This window comes from Phoca vitulina, unplaced genomic scaffold, assembly GCF_004348235.1.
Source record: "Phoca vitulina isolate PV1807 unplaced genomic scaffold, GSC_HSeal_1.0 scaffold58, whole genome shotgun sequence".
NCBI lineage: Eukaryota > Metazoa > Chordata > Mammalia > Carnivora > Phocidae > Phoca > Phoca vitulina.
This window is the reverse complement of record NW_022589761.1, coordinates 8,003,927-8,023,668: the sequence shown is the minus strand read 5'-3', so window position 1 is coordinate 8,023,668 and position 19,742 is coordinate 8,003,927. Positions and strand designations below refer to the sequence as shown.

Here is a 19,742-nt window from a genome sequence, read left to right as displayed (position 1 = left end):
TATGGAGCCCACAGCTGGGGTAAGGGGCAGATAATAAACTGTCAAGGGGTAATGCTATGAAGAAAAATAAAGCACAGTAAAGGGCTAAGAGTCGTGGAGAAGGTGCTATTTAGTAAGGACAGAGGCCTCACAGAGAGGGCGACATCTGAGCAGAGACGTGAAGGGGATACTAGGGCAAGTGTTCTCGCAGAGGGAACAGCCAGCGCAAAGGCCCTGAGGGAGCAACAGGAGGAGGAACAGGAGGAGGCCCGAGTTGCTGGAGTACAGCCAGCAGCAGCTGAGAAGCCAGAGATAAGGCCAGGGAATTGGGGGGGGGGGGCGTGCTGCGGGTTGGGGGGTCACAGGGACAGCTGACACTGCGCACCACTCGGTGCCCAGGTTGTGAGCACTTTACATAATAAGATTCATTGGAAAGGTGAGTGGGTACTGCTCCTATTTCCGGTTTCATCAGATGAGGACACGGAGGCCCAGAGAGGGAAAGGAACCCGCCTGAGATCACACAGCGCCTCTGCACCTGGCTGGGATGCCCCACAGCCCCTGGCACAGAAGTCTGCATCCCACAGGAGCTCAGCATTCACCGACTGATTCCTTCTGGGGGGCTGAAATACCCTCCATTTTCTTCTCACACCCTCAACACTCCGCCCACCTTTCTTCACAGTTGGGAGCCGACAGGTAAACATTTCATGCCAGAGGAGGGGAGAAAAAAAGAAAGAAAACAAAAAAGCCACCAGTCTCATTCCTGAAACCGAGAAACACATTATTACCTTTCTCTGCTCTACAAGTTACCAGCAAACTTAGCAAACATCACTCACCCCCGAGACGGGCCGGAGCGCACCCCGATCACAGAGCCGGCAGGTGACTGGGCAGGTGACTGAGGGGGGTTCGGGGCGGCCGGGTCTGCTCCCGGCAAGGGAGGGGCGCGGCGGGGCGGGCTGCGGTGGCTCCCCCCGGCTGCTGGCTCCCCCGGCCCGCTGTGGGTGTCTGGAATGCGGAAACGGGAACCTGCCGCGCCAGCGCCGAACTGCGACTCACTCAGCAGCCGCAAGCACACGGCAGCCGCCGGAGTTCCCCGCGCGGGGCCCGCTCGCCGCGAAGCGAACCGGCGCGCTCCCAAAGACGGCTGCTTCGCCCACAGTCCCTTGGGGGGGGGAGGGAGGGGGGAAAAAAGGGCTCCTTACTCACCGGACACGTGGTCTGAGGAGCCTGAATGGGCTGCAGAGAAAGCTCAAAGGTAACAAAGACGGCTCGCCTGTGAGCGCCGACGCAGGAGCGGGCCACCTGTTCGCCGACCGGCCAGGGCTGGATCCGTGCCCACAGCCTCCCCGGGCCCCGCGCTGGCGCCCGCCCGCTCCATCCACAACCTCACCATCCAAAGGTGGGCTCCTTTCCCGGGGCGGACTCCCCGCCCGCTCCCCGCCCGCTCGCCGCCCGCTCGCCGCTCACTCGCTCGCAGAGGCAACGCAGCTTAATGATTAAACACTGGGCCCCTCCGGCCAGCTTTGCCAGCACAGCCCGAATGGCTTTGCCTAATAATAACAACGACCAGAAGCTGAGGGCTCACCCTGCACGCACTTCGCGGGAGTTCTCTCCCCGCAGCCCTCACTGCTACCCTCTTAGTGTGTACTATTATCATTCCTATTTCACAAGTGACAAAGTTCAGGAACAGAGAAGTCACAGGCTGGAGGTCACACCGCAAGAAAGTGGTCGTCGGGAGGGGAGGTAACCCCAGAAAAGAGGCTCTGGGTTTCCAGTTTTAACCACTGCACCAGATCTCCTTGCAGGATGAGAGACAGGTCCCCCCCACTGGGCCCTAGTTGCCGCACCTGTAAAATGGGGTGAGTGTGAGTTAGGTCTGTAGAGTGAGCACTTAGCCTAACCCACAAAAAATGCTCAACAGCTATCAGCTCTAGTTATGACATGCTGCCCTCTGATTCAATCAGATTCAGCCTCTAACTTCAAAATAGGGGGTGCTTATGGTCATGGTGTTTAAATCCTGGGCAGCTGAACAGGGAAAAAAAAAAAAAAATATATATATATATATTATTCTTACTGCCCTTCTTTTCATTCACAAAAAAAATACCATTGACCCTTGACATGGGTTTGAACTGCACAGGTCCACTTATATAATTCTTACCGTACAATATGTAAATGTACTTTCTCTTCTTTATGATTTTCTCAATAACATTTTCTTTTCTCCAGCTTACTTCTAAAAAAACCAGTATCTAATACAACCTACAAAATATGTGTTATGTGATTGGTAAGGCTTCGGGTCAACAATAGGGCTATTAGTAGTTAAGTTTGGGGGGAGTCAAAAGTTATACACAGATTTTCGACTGTGTGGGGGTCGGTGCCCCTAAACCCCCAGTTGTTCAAGGGTCAACTGTACAACGTGTATTAAGTGCTCGCCGCGGGCCAGACACTGCAGTGTTCTAAGCGCTGTACATACTTGCATGCACTGAATCCACTCAACAGCCTAGAAGCCAGTATCACTACCAGGAACATGTTAGCTCCAGAGCCCACGCTCGTTTGTCAGTCCCTCTCTAGTCCTGCAGGACAGTAACTTCACAGTGTCCGTAAGCAGGAGGAACAGGCATCCACAGGAAACCTCAGTCGGCAAAATTTTTGGTCATTTTCACAGACTGTTGGAAGGAGAGGCCAGGCTTATTAAATGGTAACTTAATTACTCAATTAATAAGTCCCAATTTTTGGGGCACCTGGGTGGCTCAGTCAGTTAAGCGTCTGCCTTTGGCTCAGTTCGTGATCCTGAAGTCCCAGGATCCAGCCCCAAGTCCGGCTCCCTGCTCAGCAGGGAGTCTGCTTCTCCCTCTGCCCCTCCCCCTGCTCATGCTCTCTGGCTCTCTCTCAAATAAATAAAATCTTTAAAAAAAAGTCCCATTTGTTAATAGCAAAGGTCACACTTGTGAGCACTTATCATCTGCCAGCAACTAAAGGTAAGCACTTGACCTGTATCCTGTCCTTTTATCCACCCAACCACCTAATGAGCCAGTCCTCAGAAGGGGAAACTGAGCCTCTGCAAGGAGCACCTTCAACAGCAATTGGTCAAGAGCAGAGAGAGAAGGGAGAGCCAAGTGTTTCTGAGCAGAGCAAATGCTCTCAAGCACGTGCACACTGCCCTCAGACTGCGGCCTCATCACTCAGCCTGCATTTGCCTGGATTTTCAGACAAAATATTGGATTTCTCGGGGCGCCTGGGTGGCTCAGTCCATTAAGCGGCTGCCTTCGGCGCAGGTCATGATCGCAGGGTCCTGGGATCGAGCCCCGCATCGCGGGGAGCCTGCTTCTCCCTCTCCCTCTGCCTGCCGCTCTGTCTGCTTGTGCTGTCAAATAAATAAATAAAATCTTTAAAAAAAAAAATTGGATTTCTCAGGTACTTGGGTGGCTCAGTCAGTTAGGCATCTGCCTTCGGCTCAGGTCATGATCTCAGGGTCCTGGGATGGAGTCCCAAGTCAGGCTCCCTGCTCAGCGGGGAGCCTGCTTCTCCCTCTGCCCCACCCCCCCACCCCTCCCATGTGCTCCACGCACATGCTACCCCTCCGCCCCCGTCTCAAAAATGGATGAATAAAATCTTTAAAAATATATATATTGGGTTTCTCAACAAGACCAACATCTCTTATGGTACAGGCACTGGGTACACCTTCCCAAAGGTGGACATGAGTAGAGAACAAAAGCATTGTCCTGATTCAGGTAATTATAAAACAAAGTGTGTAAGTACAATGACATGAAAATGTATGAGTATGATGCTTCCACTTTGTTTTACTAACTTCTGCATCAGATCCAGTCATTTGCCTACCAATTCCAACCCTCTCTCCAAGTCCTTTCCTAAACAGTACTCCAATTTTATTTCTGTAGCCACTCTCCTCCCAGCAGTCCTGTGCTTCAGGTAAGGATGGTTCTAGCCTCAGCCCTGAGAGTAAATCCTGATCGACTCTTGCCTGTGATTTGCCCAGGCATGGTCACGTGCCACAATGCTGGCCAATGAGATATGAGGGGAATCTGAGAGGTGGGTGTCTAGGAAAGGTTTCTTCACTTGTGAGAGATAAATGGTAATAGATAGATACCCTCTTTCTGCTGCTAGATATAGCCTTGTCAGGGTGTGACAACTGGAGCTGTGGCAGTCACCTTGTGGCCACGAGGAGAGTCTGAGGACATGGGAGACAAACCAAGGATGGCAGAGGGCAGAACATAGAGGGTTTGCTTAGAGGCACTGTGGAGTTGCTTAATTAGTCAATCCTGGTGCTGCCAATCTATGGGTTTCTTTGTTACATGAAATCATAAATCTGACCAGGCCACTATCATCTGGGTGTCCTATTCCAGTAGGTCAGTGGTTCCCAAAATGTGCTCTCAGGCCCAGGAGCACCAGTAGTACCTGGGTATTTGTCAAAAATGCAGATTCTTGGGTGCCTGGGTGGCTCAGGTGGTTAAGTGTCTGCCTTCAGCTCAGGTCATGCTCTCAGGGTCCTGGGATCGGGCCCCGCATCAGGCTCCCTCTGCCCCTCTCCCCCTCATGTGCTTGCTCTCTCTCTCTCTCAAATAATCTTAAAAAAAAAAAAAAAAAATGCAGATTCTCAAGCCAGATCTACTGAATCAGAAACTCTGGGTGGGGTCTGGCAATCTGGGTTTTAACAAGCACTCCGTGGGGGGGGGGGGGCACCTGCGTGGCTCAGTTGTTAAGCGGCTGCCTTCGGCTCAGGTCATGATCTCAGGGTCCTGGGATCGAGCCCCACATCGGGCTCCCTGCTCCGCGGGGAGCCTGCTTCTCCCTCTCCCACTCCCCCTGCTTGTGTTCCCTCTCTTGCTGTGTCTCTGTCAAAATAAATAAATAAAATCTTAAAAAAAAAAAACAAGCACTCCAGGGGATTCTGATGTCTGCTCATGTCTGAGGGTGGCAAACCACTCCAGAAACACACAGTGAGTTCAGACAGAGGCCTCTGGAGTCATACTCCCTGGGTCCAAATCTTGTCACTACCATTTTCTAGCTGTGCAACCTTGGGCAAGTTATTTAAATTTAACTGTCTCATCTGCAACAAGGGGGATAGTAAGAGTCCTTACAGGGTTGTTGGGAGGCTGGGATGAGTCACTTTGTGGGAAGCGCCTAGCGCAGCGCCTAGCATAGGGTAGACGTTACATAAATTACCTATCTGCTGCTGCTGTCGTCGCTACTACTACTATTAGCAACCAAAGGCGCACCAACTGACACAACTTCCTGACTGAGCTCCTCCAAAGCTGCATCCAAAACTCCTTTACCTTTATTTTACACCCAGAACCCAGCCCAGCGCCCGGGGCTTCTAGAGGCACGAGACTGTCTGGTCAGTGCAGGGGTGCGGCACACAGGAGGGGCTGAAGGCCCTTCTCCATCATCCTCGGACCTCCTCCCGTAGCCTGAGCCTCTGCGGTCCCAGCAGATACCTCACGGACAGCCCGGGCTGGGCACTCTGCCAGCTATTCTGCCCAGTTTCTGATCCAGAATGCCCAGAAGTTCTGCCCGGCCCCAGAGAGCACCCCCACCGTGTGAGTCATGCCAAACATCCGGCAAGAGGCCAGGGGTGCCCTTCCCTCTGGGCGCTCTCTGTGATTTCAAAACTGGTGGCACCAAGATACAGAAAGCCAAAGAATGACTAACGCCACCCCCAGGTAAGGTCCCAGCAGGAAGAGGCAGCCTCTTGTCAGACTTAACAGCAAGACTGGTATGGTGCTCTGGGTGCGGCAGGGGTTCTGTACTCATTGGTGTCGCTGACAGCATTGGGCCTGTCACTGACAGAGCAGTGTGGGATGCACAAAGGGGGAGGAGGTCCTGACCTCTGACCACTAACCCCTGCAGCAAGAAAGCACTGGTCGATTTCTCAGGCTTTGGAAAGGAAGCTATTAGGCTGAACCTCATAAAACTGCCAATATTCAAACACTCTAGGCCCTGCAAAAAAGTAATTTCGTATGGTTTGACCTAATACAAGCCAGGAAACTGACTCAATGCAATGTCAAAGAGGTTGGTCGCCGGCAAGAAACTGGGATGGTGGTGGCCTCTGCGCAAGGGAGGTGAGTGCCTTATTTTTGTTCCTTTGGTTCCATGCATATGTGGTCACTTTTCAAAATTTAATGAAATGTAATAAATCACTCAACCCTGCAATATCTTCCGATCTCAGAGACAAACTTGTACTGGATCCTAAGAGATCATCAAGCCTGTCATTTCTCTGTCCTCATCCCTTGCTCTGGCCACGTGGGCCTCCTTGTGAGCTCCTCAATCCCCCCAAGGCCCATGTCTCAGGGCCTTTGCACTGGCTGCTCCCTCTGCCTAGACACCCCCACCCGCTCACACTGCCTTACCTCCTTCAGGCCTGAACTCATGCACCTCCCACGGAGGACATCTCTGGCCACCCTGTCTAAAACTTCAACACCCCCCACCCTAATACTTCCTATCCACTTTCCCTGTTTAAGTTCTTCTGCTTAGTGCTTATTACCACCTGACACAGCATACATCTTCCTGAGTTCTCTTGTTTACTGTCTAATCCCCCACTTGAATGAGAGCCCCAGGAGGGGAGAAGCTTTTCTGTCTTGCTCACTGCTGTCTCCCTCGTTCCTAGAAGAGTGCTCAGCTCCGTGAATCCCCATCGAATGCCTATGTTGAAAAATCAGACTATTGGGGGTTTGCCACCCTCGGACACCACGCATGCAGGTCTACACTGGCAACATGGGAAAATCAAGCTAAGCTGGTAACAGTGCCTCCTCACGTTTTCTCCACACTGGACTCACCTCAAAGCCTTTGAAAGGAGAAGACAGGACAGAATTGAAGAGGATGCTGGGGGCAGAAGGCTGAGGAAGCCGGAGGGCTGCAGGAGGAGTTCTGCCTTCCTGCCCACGCACCTAGAGAAACCGGGCACTGGAGAAAAGATCGAATCAGGAGACGGAACAAATGCCAGCCTGTGGCAGGATCAGACCAGAGCTCCTGTCCCCATCACCCATGTCTACCTACCTGGCAGGCAAACGATAAGCAGAGACCGCCCCCCTCAAAATGAGGGTGTTCTCTTTTCCTGCCATTTCCACACAAGGATTTCTACCACACACGGATTAAGTGAGAGTCCCCCAAAGAACAAATGCAACAGGACCCTCTACATATGTGGAGTGGGGGGGGGTGGGGTGCATATACGTGGTAAAGGAGTCTGAACTGCTGGCTGGATGGGGAGCATCATCATGTCCAAGGCTCCGTCTGTCACAAGTTGCATCTGGCCCCTTCTGCTGTCAAAAGCCAGAACCGAAAGGGGGCCCCTTCCCTGCCTCCTGCTGCCGTGCAAGAGCGAACCAAACGCTGGGTTCTGGTTCTCTGTGGGGCCCTAACAAAGACCCATCAAAGGAAGGATCTGTGCATGTCTGTCCTGAGGGGAGGACTGGGGGAGGATCTGAGGCCTCCTGTTGAAACACGTCTTTGGAAAAAATGTGGGCGGGGCCCCCACGGTCAGGTGCTGGAGGAAAACAGATCTCAGGCAAGTGGGACCTCTGTCAACTGCCTCAGAGGGCCAGTGCCACCGTGGCCAGTACTCAGAGCAGCCGGGGACGCGTGTGGCCACTGGGACCTTCACTGGTGTCCTCGCTGCTCCTGGGCGCTGCTTTACCAAAGGGGTTTCCAAGGCCTTGGGCCAAGTATTGACTCCCATAATGGAAACAACAACAAGAAAACCAAAAAACCCTGTTTTTATTGTACAAGTGGACTGGGCAGAGGCAAGAAACTCCCCCACACCTACACCTGAGCTCGAAATACACAAATTCCGAGTGAAATTTGTTGTCCTTGATTCTAATGTTTCATGAAGAGACATCTCAAACACAGAAAGGTGAAAGAAGAGTATAATAACCCCCATCGGCCGGTTTCAACAGTTACTTCATCTCTTCATTCACCCAGACACACTGTCCCTTCCACTCTCAGCCTGTCCATATTATTTTGAAGCAAATGCGGGACACCTCACCAGTTCACAGGTACTTTAGAATGTGGGTCTTAAAGACAAGGACTTTTTTCTTAAGCAGAACCCAGTAGCATTATTACACCTTAAAAAAAAAAAATCAGAATTCTTTCATGATATCAAATATCCAGTTAGTTCTTGTTAATTTAAAGAAAGGGGAAGTGAAGGTTCCAGAATCATAGAAAAACCTCATGCCCAGAGTGGTGTTCAAGCCTCTGGGCCCAAATGGGCTGAGACCTGACTCAGGGCTATCCCAGAACAGGAGGACAGCGACCACACGCGGAGTGGAGAGGCTGAAACTAGTCAGTATGGTCCTGCTTGCCCATTCGTCCATCTGTCCTTCCACAAGAGCCCGCAGAGTGAGTGTCTAAGAGCCTGGACTGTGGAGCCAGCGGCTTGGGTTTGAATCCTGGCTTGGACACTCGGCAGCTTTAGGACCTGCATTTCTCAGGACCTGTTTCCTTATATGGAAAAGGGGAACAATAACAGTACCTACCCCATGGAGTAGTGGTAAGGATTAAATGAGAAATTACATGAAAAGTACTCAGAGCAGTGTGTTTGTACCTAACGAGAGCTCGGTGAATGCTGGCTAGTATCATTGCTTCAGCCGACAGACACTTTACTGAGCATCTGTTACTTACCAGGCGCTGTCCAGGAGCAGGACAAGAGAGTGGTGAACAGGTTAAAACCCTCATGAGTCACCACCTGGGGCAGGGACTGGCACCAAGCCACTACCTGGGGACACGAGCAAACTGAGAAATCTCCAGTACCTGCCTTGTTTGGGTAGGAGGCCCAGATTCATCCTGCCCCTGCGAGGGGGCACCCTGAACCAGGGGAGTAATTAGAAGTCTAGAACAATGACTCTCACGAATGAAAGAGGAAACCACCATGGCGTCCCTTCCCCCCCCCCATCCAGCAGTACCTCTTTGGATCACAGCAAAGGCGAGATTCGCCTGCTGGGTAAGTGCTGCTGTCGCTGGGCTCGCTGGAAGGTGCCACACAGCTCTCACAGAGGGCCACAGCCTCGAGGAACAGAGTCAGTGGCGGAAAGAGAAAAGAGGCTTCATGTGCAAAGAAGCAGTTTAGAATGGGCTTTCAATAGGCTGGGCCCTTTTCTTGCCTCCCTCACTGTCCCTGCCCACCCTCCTCCTTAGTCCCCAGAGTCCCCTCTTTTTCCTGGGAGATAAGACCTGTTTCCACCGAACCTAGAGCTCAAAGTAAGGAGTGCAAGTGTCAGTCACTCACGGCTAGAGCAGCACCCCAGCACCACCATGGCCTCGAGGATCGATCCTGACAAGCTCTGGGAATCCAGTTTGTGTGATGAGTCCTTCCTGTGGTTTTTATTGCTCACAACTCGGAGCCCATCCCCCTCAAAAACTAAAGACAGCAGAGACGACAGAGATTTGAGTACGGTCTCTGGACCGGGGTTCAAACTCTGCCTCCATCACTAGCAACCTTGAGCAAGTGACCTCTCGTTGCCAGACCGCAGCTTCCTCAGGTGTTCAACAGGGATGATCATGGTTCCTGCCGGCACGCATGGCCCGCACGGCCGGTACGAAGCACAGTGCCAGGCCCATAAGGCACCTATGACGGGTGGCAGCTGGGAGGTTAGCTACACCGGCCGATGGTGAATATGCTTTTCAGCCGTCACCCGCCTTTATTCACCAAGATACAATGGGCACAGCACCTCTGATCTATCACCGTGAGCTACCACCCTTGATTTCCGTATGAGTCTCATACCCTATGTCCACACTGTCCAACACGTGTGGCTACTGAGCCCTTGAAATGTGGCTGGCACAAATGGAGATGGGCTGAAGGCGTAAAACACACATTGTATCTTGAAGACAACATGAAAAAAAAATGTAAAACGTCTCAATAATTCTTTTTTTTTTTTTTAAAGATTTTTTATTTATTTGACAGAGAGAGCACAAGCAGAGGGAGAGAGGGAGAGAGAAGCAGCCTCCCTGCTGAGCAAGGAGCCCGATGTGGGACTCGATCCCAGGACCCTGGGATCATGACCTGAGCTGAAGGCAGTTGCTTAACCGAACGAGCCACCCAGGCGTCCCTATCTCAATAATTCTTACACTGATTTCATGTGAAATGTTAATATTTTAGATAAAATGCATTATTAAAATCAATTTCTTCCATTTCATTTTACTCTTGTAAATGTGGCCATTATAAAATTTTAAGTTCTGTATATGGTCCACATTGGTGGCTCACATTTTATTTCTAATGGACAATACTGCTGCAGACCCTTGAGAGCCCGTGTCTTCTTATTCGACTTCAGACTGTCAGTGTCTGGCATGCAGGCTAGTTAGGAAAAAAATGTTTCCTAGATGGCGGGATGAAAGATGCTCTCCACACTTCTCCTGGTCTTAAAAGCACCCACTACTGTCTTCACATCCAGCCAGGCCTGCCCTTCATTCAAACAACCCATAAGGCCCAGGCTATATCAAATCAAAATGGACACAGTCGTGGTGGCGGGAGCAGGGTGCTGGGGGCCCCACAGGGCCAGGTAGCTCTGTAGTTGCTGGAATGTATTTTGATACTTTGACAGTCAAAAATGCTGGCCTGGTGCTTAGAAACACGCTTTCCCCTACCCGCCCAAGTCCCTCTTCAAAGCTCACCCAAACGGGACGCTCACCCTGTTCACTCTCCTTCACGCCTCAAGCCCGCTCACCCTTGTTTTATTGGAGGACAAGCTCTGCTAAAGGGCCTTCAATTCTGAAACAACCAAACAAACATCCCAACAGAAATTGACCGCATCGTGTCTGCCAGTGGAAATGATGCCACAACCTCCCCAGACCACTCGTGCTGCCACATGAATGATGTACTAAATATAGTCCGCAGCGCTCTGCATGTCAGACAAGTTGGAAAGGAAATGCTGCATCCACTTCGTAAACTTGCCTCAGCCCCGTAAGGAGGGTCTGGGAAGAGCAGCAGTTTGGCATGTGGGCAGAGTCTGGAGTCTGGAATCGGCTCCTCATCTGTAAAGTGAGTTCCATACACTTATCTACTTCACGGGAGTCTTGTGAGGGTAAGTGTGAAATGCTTGGAAGAGCAACTAGTACAGAGTAAGCATTAAGAAACGTTAGGTGTTATTACCATCATTAGCATTATTTTACAAAAATTAAAGTAGCATGAACTTGAAAAATGGGATTTCGCCTTTCTCCAGCCACAATGATCCTGTTTTTGTAGCCAACTCACTCCCACCTCTGGGCCTTTGTATTTGCTGTTCCTGCTGCCTGGAATGCTCTTCCCCCAGCTCTTGGACAGCTGGTGCCTCTTGCTCATGCAGGCCTGCCCGTACCATCCAAGTTAAAGTAACCACCCTTTCCCCCCCCCCCCACCAGCATGCCCTACCAGCCACTCTGTGTCCCCTCACCCTGTTATTTCCTCTATGATACTTAAACCATTGAAAATTACCTTGTTTATTGCATGCCTCCTCAGCTAAAATGTAAACCCTAGGACAGTGAGGATCTTATCTGTCTTGTTCACTGTCCAAATGCTTTCAGTCACTATGCTCTACTGCCTATGTACCAGAACGCTTACTGGATGTGTCTTTGCAAAGGTAAAAGAAATCCCAGAAACAACCTAAATGTCCAGCGACAGGGGAATGGTGGTATAAAGCATGGTCTCCTCATACTGAAGAATGTGGGTCTAGCTGTTAAAAAGAATGAGTCAGGGCCGCCTGACTGGCTCAATTGGTGGAGTATGCAACTCTTGATCTCAGGGTTGTAAGTTTGAGCCCCATGATGGGTATAAAGAGTACTTAAAAATAAAATCTTAAAAAAAGAATGAGTCAGATCTGTATGCAATGACTTGAAGGGATATGCCCTATTATTAATTGAAAAAAATCAAGTTACAAATATGTGTGGTTTGATCCCTACCCCTCCTTTTTGGCGGAGCGGTGAGGGAGAAGAAAGAAAACAATCAATAGATGCATATATACATCCTTACAAGCACAGAAAAAGGCAAGGGAGGGCATCTACTGAACTTGCCAAGGGCAGAAAGCATATCCACTGTGTTCACTACCATTATCTCCAATCCTAACCACAGATACTTAATAAATATTCCCTGCCTGAGTAAATGGTTACCTTCGGGGGAGGGGATTTTAGAGTGGAGGGCGGCACCTACTACTTTATTCATCTCTGTCTTTGACATGTTACAACAAGCATGTGTATCTCTGCATAACCTTTTTAAAGCCAAATTCAACCCATTCTCACACACGCAAAGCAAGTCCATGACCAGAGCAGTCCTAAGCAACAGGAGCAGTACCAGTCTTAAAGAAAGCACAGATGCACGAACTGGTCCAGTAGCCTCTCGTTCCAAAAGCTAAAAGGAAACACTTTAAAGGAGATCACTGTTTAATTGTCTTATTAAAACATAAATACATTTGGGGCACCTGGGTGGCTCAGTCGTTAAGCGTCTGCCTTCGGCTCAGGTCATGATCCCAGGGTCCTGGGATCGAGCCCCACATCGGGCTCCCTGCTCCGCGGGAGGCCTGCTTCTCCCTCTCCCACTCCCCCTGCTTGTGTTCCCTCTCTCGCTGTGTCTCTCTCTGTCGAATAAATAAAATCTTTAAAAAAAAAAAAAACATAAATACATTTAATTTAGATCTTGCAAGTTAAACACATGACGAGGTTAAGTTCTTAACCATAACCTGTGTCATTTTTTAAACCTAAATTTGGAATCTACCAGTGAAATATGTTTTACAGGGAAAAAAAAAAAAAAAGGCGCCAATTACTGCACATTCTAAATTCCATTTTTGATTTACCACCTGACAACTGCAATGTCTGAAAAGCAGGCTCACATTTAACTCTTAGACCATTCCACACAGACTGCTAAAAAACCATGTGCTGTTGTCACTAACAATTAAGACCAAGATTTCTTTAAAAGCCACCGCTTTATTTCCTCAGAGCAAAAAAACACTTAGGTAAATTTGGTGGCCATCACAAATGTGACTGAGATCACGGGTGCCCATCATCAACTGCAATCACAATGACAGGTTTCTGCCAACAGACTTAAACCTACACAGGGATATAATAAATTCCCTTCCCAGCCTCTTCCCCGCCATGTGCGCTGCCTCCCCAAATGCCCAGGATGGCTGCCTTCCCATACAGGATATTCTAACTCACTGACCCAGTATAACTTTTGAGAAAGATATGAACTCGCCCACACCGGTAAAAATGGGCCCCCCTGGAAATCAGACCTTTATGCCACACCTGTGGCCACTGCAGTCAGGCCAAGTCCATATTGTCTTCTCTGACCCTTAATAATGTTTTACATGCATTAATCCTTGGTGATCTGAAAGAAACAACTCAACCTTGTAAGAAAAGGCCATCTCCAGGGGCACCTGGGTGGCTCAGTCGTTAAGCGTCTGCCTTCGGCTCGAGTCATGATCCCAGGGTCCTGGGATCGAGCCCCACATCGGGCTCCCTGCTCAGCGGGAGGCCTGCTTCTCCCTCTCCCACTCCCCCTGCTTGTGTTCCCTCTCTCGCTGTCTCTGTGAAATAAATAAAATCTTTAAAAAAAAAAAAAAAAAGAAAAAGAAAAGGCCATCTCCAGTGGCCAAGGTGGACTTTCGGTGCCCACGAGATGGGAGACCGTGAGGGGCCAATGAAATGGTGTTTCTTTGAAATGGTAGCTCCATCCTTCTTGCCAATCAGCTGGACCTGGGAAGGCTGGAGGAGAAGCGCAACTCCCAAGTTTCTGGCTTGGGCAACTGGGTCACTGTTGGCCCATTTGCCAAGACGCTGACTCCTGGGTCTGGGAGGAGAAGTTTAGGTTGAACATGTTGTGTTCATGGTGCCCAAGGGACAGTCACCAGGGGACATCAAGGAAGCATAGACTCTGCATCTGGAGTTGGAGCTCAGGGGGCTAATATGGCTTTGAGACAGGGTCAAGTGCTTGCAGCCCTAGGGTGGTACATAAAGCACTGGGGTGAATGTACTGGCTTGGGGGGGGAGGAGCGTGGGAGAGGTGAGCAGGGGGCTGCTGACAGTAGGCCAGTGCCATCTCTTCTCAGGCTCCTATATGGTGCATGTTCCAGAATTTAATCTTTGATGAATAAAAACTGGGGGGGGGGGCACTAACCTCATCCCTGCTCTGCTCTGTATATAAACAGAAGCAGCAAAGGCCTCTTAAGAGAAACAAGATATGTTTATTAAGTGCTTACTATGCACCCTGCCCTGTGCTAAACACTAAACATGAATTATCTCCTGGAATCATCAAAACAAGCCTGGCACAAAATCCTGTGACTACCATTTCACAGATGGGACACTGAGGCTGGGAGTGAATGTGTGGGGGAGCTCAGGGCTGTCATGTCACAGCCCACAGTTAGACAGTCTCTGGGCCAGATGGAGAACATTGAAGAAGAACAATTATAATACATAAGCGCTGCTACTTAGTAAGACATGGCTCTAGACTAGGAATACAATCTCAGCAAATCCTTACAACCTGCTGAGACTGATGTTGTCATCCCATTTTACAAATTGAGGAACCTGAGGCTGCAGGAGAGGAAATCATCTAGATCAGACGTTTCCCCGGTGGGCCAGACCTAGACTACAGCCAGAGCCCCACCCTCAGAGGGTCTCCGGGACGCAGGAAAAACGCTGAATAAATGGTACCATTTATTGAATGCTGACTGTGTGCCAACTGCTGCTCTAAGCACTTTACACACAATATTCTCGCTGTATCCTCAAAACAACTCCACAAGGTGGCTGCTATTAAAATCCCCATTTTACAGATAGGGAAATCGAGCCACAGAGAGGTGAAGTCAGTTGCCCAAGGTCGCACGGCTGATAAATGGCAGAGCTTAAATCTGAATCTGGGTCTCCGCCTCCCAAACCAAAGCTCTTAAAATAATTTCAGTTAACAGCAGCCACCCTGCACTGAGTGCTAAGGCCCTTTACATGCACACCCTCAACTAACCCTATGCTATAGATAACACCTTCACCCTATTTCTTGGGAGCCAACAATAGCGCAAACATATAGTAAGTGTCTTCCATGTGCCAAATGCTTTATTCGCCGTATCTCAACGTCTCAACAGAATCCCCAGCAAAAGACACTCTTCTTCCCGTTTTACCGAAGGGGAAACTGAGGTTCGGTGCGGTTTCCCTAGATTGCAGATTCCGAGTGGCAGAGGCAGGACGCGAACCCACCGCTACCCGACTCCCACTCCATGCTCTTCCATACAGTGCTGGGTAGCACGTCTCCAAAGTTGAGCCATGCGGGCACAGGTCCGGCCGGTCCGGAGGGCGCGAGTCCCGGCGCCGCCGCCCCCCACAACCGGTGCCCACACCCGGCCGTCCGCCGGGTCTCCAGCCCGCGCTGACCCTCGGGGTCCGAGTGGACACCGATTCCCCGCCACCCTTGCGTGAGGCCGCCCCTGCACCCGAGGCCACATACCTGGGCGTCCCGGCTGCCCGCCCCGCGGGCCCCACGACCGCGGCGTCCGGCCCCGCGCCGTTCGCTGGAGACGCCGCCAGCTCGGGTGGCCCGAGTGACTTCCAGGCTGCCCACTTCCAAGCCGCTTCGCGCGAAGCCTCCTGGGAACTGTAGTCTCGCCCTAGGCGGCAGCAAACTGGGAGGAGGGGGGAAAAAAAAAAAAAAAAAAAAAAGGCCTGGCGCGCAGGTATTGCCGGGAGCAGTAGGCGCAGGCCCGCGCCGCCTTCTGGGAATGGTAGTCCACCTGGCGCCTCCGTGCCGCTCCAGTCTCCAGGGCACTTCCGCAGCCCCGAGGGGCGTGAGGGATGGAGGCGTGTCTTCTGCAGACTCCTGCCCGGTAGCTGAGCTCTTCGCTCCGCGAGGGCGGTTTTTCCCTTTCTCCCAGCCCTATCCGCCTCCAACCTTTCTCCGGCGGACTCACCCCACCCTCCTCCAGGCGCTAGGTACTTACCCCGAGGGCGCGAGCCTCGGGAGAGGCGGGGACAGCGGAGCTGTGCGCTAGACCCCCAGTGGAGGGGAGCGGCCGAGGAGGGCGTCTTTGCGCGCTCGCGCACGCGCGCTCGCCGGCCAACACCGGCCTAAATGCCGCGGGCTCCCGCGGGGGAGACTTTTTTTTTTCCCTTTCGAACGCGCGCGCGCGGAAGCGCGCGCTGGGCTTCTTCCTACCGGGCGCGCGCCAGTGCGCACGCGCGCTCACTCCCTTCGCCTCGGTCTCTCCGCTGGGCGCGGGGTTGCGGGGCTAACCGCTCCGTCCGCAGAGTCTTCGTGCAGCATCCCCAAGGTCGCTACTCAGGCGCTCCTTCTAAGTCTGCTCCTTCACATAGGAGCTCCCGGGTATCGCCACACACGCCGTACCCGTCCCTTGTCGGGAGTCCTGTCGTCACAGGTAATAGGCATGGATGGTCCCAGCCTTGAAGAGGCGGTCACGCCCTCCTTCCTGCCCACGCCGAGGGCCCGGACGCCCGAGCGTGTAGGGACTCGGGTGTGGTGGCCTCTCGCCAGCCTAGGCAGCTCCAGAACTCCTCCTTCCACGGGAGCTTCAGGACCACCACCCAAAGGGCTGCCCTGGAGGCTCTGTGAGCCACCCTTCAGTCGTTGATCACACATTTTGAGGGTGTCTAGTGCTTTTTGAGTACCTACTGCCTGGGAATTTTGTTCAAATTTAGTCCACCTGCCGACATAATCAAGAATCCGACCCTTTTTTCAAAATGGATGTTACCACTCCAACTCCATAGGGGTTACCGAGGGAATTGGCTGCAGTGCAAGGTCCTCTATCAAGAAAACCCAGTGAATACCATTCTTTCTTCCAAGAAGATGCTCAGTTAAGACTTGAAGTTGGGAAGCATATATCCTTCCTGGGAGAGGGCAGAGGGTCATTCATTTGCTCATTCATTCAACAGAACTGTATTAAGCACCTCCTTCATGCTAGGTTGGGTGATTATGGGGACAGTGGGAAGTCAAGACAGACTGGGTTCCTGCCCTGAGGGAGCTAAGTCCGGTGGGGGTATCAGACACCACCAGAGAGGGACAATCTAAAGCAGGACTATTCAACAGAATTATAATGCAACCACCTATGCCGTTTTAATTATTAACATTAAAAAATTAAAGAAATGGGTGAAATTAATTTTAATATTTTATTTAACCCAATATATCCAAAATAAGTTATGTTTAATGAGAAAACATTCACATTGCTTCAATTTTAAAATTTCATTTAACTAAAATAAAATTAAAACTCTGAGGCATAAACAAAGATACTCATTTGTGCCATGGGTTGTCATAGCAAAAGGTTGGAAACTGCCCAATGTCCATTAATAGAAATTTGGATAAATAAATGATCAATACCATGCCTCTGGCAACTGCTGAAAAATGAGACCGAGCTATATGTATTACTATGAGTTCATCTGTAAGATACATTAGGTGAGAAAGAGGTGCAGAACAGTGTAGGTAGTACACTACTATTTGTAAGGATATCTTTTACATATATGCTTGAGTATGTACAGAACACCTGTAGAAAGACACAGCCAGGGTTACCTTTGTGAAGGGGAAAGAAAAATAGGTTATCGCATGTAAAAAGGTGACTTTTTCATTCTATGCTCCTTAGTATCTTGAATATTTTTTACCATGTCCATTTTAAAAAGTTGTTTAAATGGAGGATGTTAGCTAAGTCATAGAATCATCATAAGAATTCAACGGAACAATATTTAAAATGCCTAATCAGTTCCCAAGATTGCCTCTGGCATTACAGCCCCTCTGACTAATTAATTAGGCCCTTCTGATGCCAGGGGTCTGCACCCCTGTCCCCTAATGTGAGAGCCACCTACGAGGCCAAGGGATTCATGCAGGGCATTATCTCAACGTGTGGAGCACACATCACCCTCCTTTTGGGTGGCCAAGTCTCCTTGTTATACGTACTCACAGCACTTTGTTCTTTACCTTCCTAAAAGTGAATCAATAGCATAATTTAATTTGTTTTAAGATTGAGAAGATTAAAAGTTGCAGAAAAGTTCAAAAAATAGAACCCATCACTCAGAATTTCTCATTGTAATCAATTTTATGACAACTCTTTGATGTCTGCCTTCCCTGCTGAACTGTAAGCTCTATGGGGCAAGAACTGTCTGCCCTCATGTTCCTGTAACAGCATATGGAGCCACTGAGTGACCCAGTAGGAGCCCAGGGACACAACAGTGTCATGGAGTGCAGTGCCCTCTAGAGCCAATTCTCTTTATTACAAAGGCAGGACTTGCTGGAATCTGGCCTTTGGTCCCACCAGGCTGGAGAGTGGACTGCGGCTAAGAAAAGGATGTAGTGCGGTGCCCAGTCACAGAACTGGTTTGCCTCCATAGTCAGTAGGACGTACCAAAACTTGGCCCCAAATACTAACTCCCCTAAATTGACTGCAGGGCCTGAATTCTCCCATTCCATCATCTTTGGATTATCAGGATATTAAAAAGTCAAGACTATTGGGACGAAGGCATCTGGAGCTCACTCCAGATTTGTTTTTAAGGACAGATAATGGGATTAGGGAATCAAAGGTGGGGGAACTTTAGGAGAGAGGTGTCCTCTGAGGGTGATCTGAGGAAGTTGGTATATGGGCCAGGAGAGAGTGGCAAAACAACAACAACAACAACAGAGGCTTGGGGTTCAAAGGCCTTCTTTCTCACTAACCCCCAAGGAATGTGCCCCCAAGGGATCCTAACGGCTTGCTTTTTGCAGGCTGGCCAAAGAGAAGTTGGACCCAGAGGAGATGTTAGAAACAATGGAATGTGATGGCAGTGGCTGCAAATTTGTTACAAATGACTACTCTCTCAGCAGCTCTGGGGCCTCGAGGAGGAGCCAGGAGAGTAAATATGAGCTGTGGGGCCTGGCCCACTGGGCCATCTGCTGATGTGCAGGATCTGAGGCAGCTCACACTGGCTCCTGAAATGTGGTCCAAAGGAGCAGCAAGTGTAGGCTTCTAGGGGAAGAGAATGGGAAAAGGTATGGCAGGAGGGCAGCGTGCAGCCTTGGGGAGAGTAGAAAGAGAGAGACGGGACATTAGTGTCTGACAGCCAGTCACCAGTTCCCATTAGTGGGTCTGTGGGTCAGAGAGCTTCCTTGGCATCAGCTGGCAGAGCCTCTCCCTCCTCTGATATGGTAGAAGAAGCCTGAACTGTGGATGGGATCTTAGTCTTGAATCTGCCTCATGTAGCCTTGAACACATCCCTTTCCCCTTCTGAATTCATGTTCCCCATAATGTATAATGAAGATAATATTATTTGCCTCTCAGAATTCTTTTGAGAAGGAATGAAGGGATTGATGTGAAAACTTTGGGGGGGGGGCTCTAACAAGTGACTGATGTGAAAACTTGAGGGGGGGTGACTCTAAGCCACTCTACACATGAGAGGATGATACATTTTGCCTACTGCCTCCCCCAAATACAGCCACCAAGTCTCTGTGGTAACACAGGGCCTAGGCTTAGCCATGCCAGAGGGTGGGTCCTGCTGACCTCACCTCAGGTGGCCCAGGCTAAACTGATCTGGAACTTCCAGCCACTCCAGGTAAGTGGTTCTCAGAGTTTAGTGTGCCTAAGATCAACCGGAGAGATTGTAAACCTCAGATTTGGGGGCCCTACCGTCAGAATTACCAATTCAGTAGGTCTGGTGTGGGGCCCGATAATTTGCATTTCCAACAAGTTCCCAGGTGATGCTGATGCTGCTGGCCTAGGGATCTCACTCTGGTAGGAGCTACTTCTTCGAACTCATCAGTGCATCAGTTTTCCTTCATCTGGCAGGCACAAGGATGGCCTCCACTGCCCTCTGCTGGCCAGACTATAAATTTAGCTGTCATGTTT

The 19,742-nt window shown here is 50.4% G+C and overlaps 1 protein-coding gene across 4 annotated transcripts in view; it reads right to left on the bottom strand.

Moving 5' to 3' along the window:
* The window catches only part of SIPA1L3 (signal induced proliferation associated 1 like 3), a 225,505-nt gene extending 209,547 nt beyond the window's left edge, over positions 1-15,958 (bottom strand). For 2 of the 4 annotated variants that reach the window (XM_032390100.1, XM_032390104.1), the window contains exon 1: positions 15,374-15,958. The gene's annotated coding sequence lies outside the window, so the exon portion shown is untranslated. Of the gene's footprint in view, positions 1-1,182; positions 1,499-15,373 lie in introns of those variants that run through there. The other 2 variants (XM_032390101.1, XM_032390103.1) reach the window with 2 other exon arrangements.
* Positions 15,959-19,742: the final 3,784 nt, after the last annotated feature.